This window comes from Cibotium barometz, chromosome 36 (genome assembly GCF_041138505.1).
Source record: "Cibotium barometz isolate CiBa-2024 chromosome 36, ASM4113850v1, whole genome shotgun sequence".
Taxonomy (NCBI): Eukaryota; Viridiplantae; Streptophyta; class Polypodiopsida; order Cyatheales; family Cibotiaceae; genus Cibotium; species Cibotium barometz.
The window spans coordinates 7,191,834-7,197,099 of record NC_141081.1 but is presented as its reverse complement, the minus strand read 5'-3'; the positions used below and the strand labels follow the sequence as shown (position 1 = coordinate 7,197,099).

Below are 5,266 nucleotides of genomic sequence, written 5' to 3'. Positions count from 1 at the left end.
CCAACCCACTTTCAAAAGAGAGAAAACTGGGTTTTGTCTGCATTCATTGGCAGTTTTGTGAAGGATTTTATAGATGATTTCTGCATCTATAGTAGCAGGGCTGAACACTGTGAGAAGTTACAGATAGTTTTGGCTCGTTATGATCTGTGGAGGGCAACTCAACCCTAAGAAGTGTCACTTGGCACAACCAAGAGTGAAGTTATTGGGCCACATGGTCTCAGAGAATGGCATAGACGCTGATCCAGAGACAAGGTTAAGTCGATCGTTCTTCTTCCTTCACCAAAGACTACAAAGCAGTTGGCAACTTTTATTCAAAAGGTGAAGTACATGGCGAGATTTATTCCCTTGTCCTCACAGCTTTGTTATCCCTTACAACAAGTGGAAAAGTATGATCCTTTGCAATGGGATGACAAGTGTGAAGAAGTATTTCAGAATGTCAAAGAGGTTTTAGGGACAATGCCGACCATGCAAGCTCCTAATTGGGAGCAAGTTTTTTATGTGAATCCATCAGTGGGAGAGGATGCTATTGGGGCTATGTTACTACAAAAAGGGAAAGGAAGTCAATACATCAGACTGATGTATTGTGCTAGTAGAGTGAAAACAGTGGGTGAAAGAGCCTTGTCAGAAGTGGAATTGGTAATGGTCAGTGTTGTTTTGGCATGTCGATATTTTTGCCATTATCTTTTGCCGCGACCATTTGTTTTCTTGACAAGCTATGCTTTCTTACCTCAACTTGTTAATGGGGTGAACATGTCAAATGCAGTGAAGAAGTGGGTGATAGAGCTGCAGGAGTTTGAATTTTCATTCTTGGTGGAAGAAAGTACAAGGGCGACACTCGCAGATTTGTTGACATATAAGGAGAGTCCTCAACTGATCAAAGAAGATGATGTCAAGAAGGTGGCGGAAGATGTGAGAGAGATCAGCAATGCACATGTTTTATTCTTTGATGGTTCATACAGGAAAAGTCATGATGCGACCTCTGGTGACATAGTGTTGTATGACCCCCAGGGAAAGCTAGTTTGCAAGCAGGGATTCAAAGTCGATGCTCATACTAATAATGAAGCTGAGTATTCTACATTGGAGGCAGGGCTACATATTTGCATTAAGCATGGTGTAAGGAGACTATGCATCAGAGGTGATGCTCTACTGGTGGTAAATCTGGAAGTGGAAGCAAAACCCTGCATTAGGGACAGGTGTTTCAAGATCAAGAGCTTGTTGAAGAAGTTTGAATCATGGAGCATTCCGCACGTGGAGCGTTCTCTTAATGCAGAAGCACACAAAGCAGCACACATGGAATGATTGGTGAGCTATATGTGTTAAAGGCTGATATGCCACTTTATTGGGGTCGTGAAAGTTTGACACTAGAGGAGGAGTTTTTGTGGACAGGAGTCATCCCCAAGGTTATTAAGAAGGTAAAGAAGTATGGGTTTGTAGGCAGAGCTTGCAAATACAAGTTCATTGGTGACACCTTATACATGCAAGGGGCTGATTTGGTGTTAAGGCGTGTGTCATGGAAGGAAGAGCTATACAGAGTGCTCGAGGAGAATCATGAAGGAGCATGCGGTGGCCACTTTGCATTGAAAATTACATTGCATAAAATTTCACAGGAACGTTACATATGGCCGAGTATACAAAAAGATGTGCATCATTGGTGTAGCTCATGCAAGAGGTGCCAGGCATATGGGAAACGAGTTCTGAAGCCAGAGTTGCGCAAGACAATTTTGGCCTTTGACATTTTTGAGAAGTGGGAAATTGACGCAGTGGGACCGCTACCCATTACTAGCAGAGGGAAGAGTTATATTTTGATAGCAGGATTCTCTTTCTAGGTGGGCAGAGGCTAGAGCAGTGAAGCAAATCACGACAAAAGATGTTGCAAAATTTTTTTATGAAGACATGTGCTGCAAATTTGGGGTGCCTTTGGAGCTTCTTTCTGATCAAGGGCCTGGTTTTAGGGCTGACTTGCTAGAATACTTGTGTGCCAAAATGCGGATTAAGCATAATTTTACTACTCCTTATTACTAGCAGTGCAATGGTTTGAATGAAAGATTCAATGGTGAACTTGTACAGATTCTTGCAAATGTGACAGAGCATCAGGGCAAGAATTGGGATTTGGAGCTGCCTAGTGCTTTATGGGCTTATCGCACATCAGTGAAGACAAGCACAAGTTTTACGCCTTTTCACTTATTGTATGGCAAAGAAGCTTCGTTGCCTATGGAGGTAGAGTTGCCTGCAGTAAAGATGTTAGAAAAGTTACTGGGGCATTCCAGTGATGCATTCAAAGAGAGGCTCTTACATTTGCAAGAGGTTCAGCTGGAGAGGATGAGCTCCTTAGAACATTATGAGAAGATGCAAGATAGGGCATTGGAAAAGATAAATGAGAAGATAAAAAAGAAGGGTATTGAGCAGGGCGATTTAGTGCTACGCTATAATAGCAAGTTGGATAAAACTTTCCAAAAGAAGTTCAAAGTGAAGTGGGAAGGTCCCTTTAGAGTGGTGGATTGTTTTGCAAATGGCACATATCAATTGGCTGACCTTGATGGGACCCCACATGCATCAAAGGTAAATGGGTTGCATCTCAAGCTATATCATGCGGCACGATTGATGATGGTGGAGAAGGATGAAGAGATTGAAGAAGTGGAGAAGAATGTTGCAACATTAGATGTGCCGAGTCTCACGACATTGTTTGCTACTGCTGATCATGAATGATCTAGCAGGCTAGGGGGTGGGAAAACTATGTGACGCATTTTTTGGATGCATATTTTCTAGCATATACACATACTCTTGCATGGGGTTTTGAATAATTAGTTGCCCATTTCCTATGGCCAGACAGCTAGTGGGGCCCACTTGTGTACAGTCAGACGGGTGTTGTGTTTTTTAACCGTTTCACTTTAGCGACAGTGTTTAATCTTTTTTTTTTGCCAATAAATGGAGGTAGAAGCATCATAAAGAAGCTTCATGCATGGTGGCTTGTGGTTGAAGGCAGGTGCGTCAGTCAAATGTGAGAGGAAAAAGATTTGGGATCGTGCATGCATTAGCCCCGTGAAGTTATATGCAATGGACTGTTCTATTGAATTATGCAAAAAAGCAACCATGATAGTTGATAAAGGGCCCACTTCATGTGATCGCATGCCTAATGGAGCAAAGAGTGTGAATCCAAAGTCAAAAAAGACGAGTGCTAAAATGTGTTAACAGACGCAGGAGATACGACAGCCAGTATGTGGGAGGTTTCTGGACCATTTAGGGGTCAGTTTTGGACAAAAAGGAGCCCAGAGTGCCCATGTGGAGGAGGATAAGTGTGAGGGGTCAAAAGTGTGTGAGAGGATCAAAAAAAGGTGAATTTGTTGTGTATGAGCTGAGAGAGAAGTTGTGAGGAAGAATTGAGCTTTGGGAAGCTTAATCGGGCTCTAAATTGCTGTGTGTGCATCGGATTTGAGCAAACAGATAGTGTAGGGGGGGTTTGACGTTCCAGATGCAATGGTGTAATCCATTTTCTCCAAAAATTCCTCCTTTAGCTACTTTTAGCAGGTCCCCTTCTCTTGTGTGTGTATGAGCCCCGCTCTAATTCAAGCTCCTCTTGTGTATAGAGCTTGCCGCACATCAGCAAACTCCCTTTTGAGGTTCTATTGTATCAATTAGTGGGATAAATTAAGGATTCAATTGGCTCAATTTGCTGATTCAAGGTGTGTGTGTGTGTGTGTGTGTGTGTGTGTGTTTATGCACCATATGTGTGTGTGCAGTGTAGCGTATCTCTCACAGCATTTGTGAGCATCCTTTCCTTCTCTGTTGTTGTGTGTGTGAGTGATTGTGGTGCCCCTGTGTGTGTGTGTGATCCCAAGAGTGTGTGAGTGGGAAGTCTATAGAGGCAATTTGATGTTCTACTTTCTTGCTTCGCAGTGTCAATAAGACCGGCGCATGATCCGAGAAAGACGTGCCTGCAAGAATCCCCACAGAGCCTCCCCTCTCACCAAGAAAGTCCCCCACATAGAAACGGTCAATGCAAGACAAATTAGCTCCTCTGTGAGACAGCGGTCAGCCGGGAGAAGCTTAGAGTGCCCTGCAGGCGATGAAAGGCCACATGCTGCCATACATCAGAGAGATCCTCAAGGTCATACATAAACACTCCCAAGCAGCAAGCTCTGCTCCTTGCACTGTAGCATGGCTACCACCCACCCAATCTGATGGGTCCTCAAGCATGTTGAAATCACCTCCAACACACCAATGATCTACAGCAGGTAAGGCGATGAAAGGCCTCATGTTGCCATACATTAGAGATCCTCAAGGAGGTCATACATAAACGCTCCCAAGCAGCAAGCTCTGCTCCGTGCACTGTAGCATGGCTACCACCCACCCAATCTGATGGGTCCTCAAGCATGTTGAAATCACCTCCAACACACCAATGATCTACAGCAGGTAAGGCATCAACAATACATGACCAAAATTACGCTCTAGCACTCACATGACTAGGCGCATAAGCGTTGAGCAATCCAATGTGCTCACCATGCATCCTCAAAGTAATGAACTGTGCTCTACCAGGTAGGATAATCCCTCTGTCCACAATGACCTGCTACCTACCAAGAATCCCCAATACCCATACATACACCACCTTGCCCACTCATGGGGCCAAAGCCTACAGACCAAAACATATCCCACTACGCAGGCATCAGAGAACCATAATGGCGAATCCGTCCCCTGCTCAGGTGGTGCTCTTGAAGCATCAAAATATCAATCCTGCCACCCACCAAGCATCTCTCTAACTCCTGTCGTAGACGGCCTCTGTACCGCATGTACTGAGAGCCTCCTAGGCCTTGAACATTCCATGAGATAATCCTCATGGACAACCTGTCGAGGCCATGGCTGGCTCAGCCAAACGTCTAGCCTTTGCCAGGGACTTGGAGGGGGAATAATCCCCATCCGAGCGGCTCTGGCTCATCCCTCCCTACGAGCCACAAGCTCCTCTAATGAGGCGCCAGTGACTATGGCCCATAGATACTACCTCTCCCTCTGACATAGAATCCTCATGTATGCAAACATAGCCAGGACCACTAGCAAGGGTAGCTACTATCCGGACAACCATATGGCGAGTCCCTGCACTGTCCAGAGTCCCTGTGATAAAAAACTTTGCCAGCTCCCAGAAACAGTCTAGCATATCAATAACCTCAAGGTCGCCTACATGGTGTGAGAACTCCACTGCATGCGTGCGCAGACTGAGAAGTGCTGAGTCCAGAGTCCACTCCGGATCACTAGAATCACACAAGGGGAAAGAGAA

At 45.0% G+C, this 5,266-nt stretch overlaps 1 pseudogene; it reads right to left on the bottom strand.

The window, feature by feature from the left end:
- Positions 1–4,201: 4,201 nt before the first annotated feature.
- On the bottom strand, positions 4,202–4,832 carry LOC147617447 (uncharacterized; annotated as a pseudogene).
- Positions 4,833–5,266: the final 434 nt, after the last annotated feature.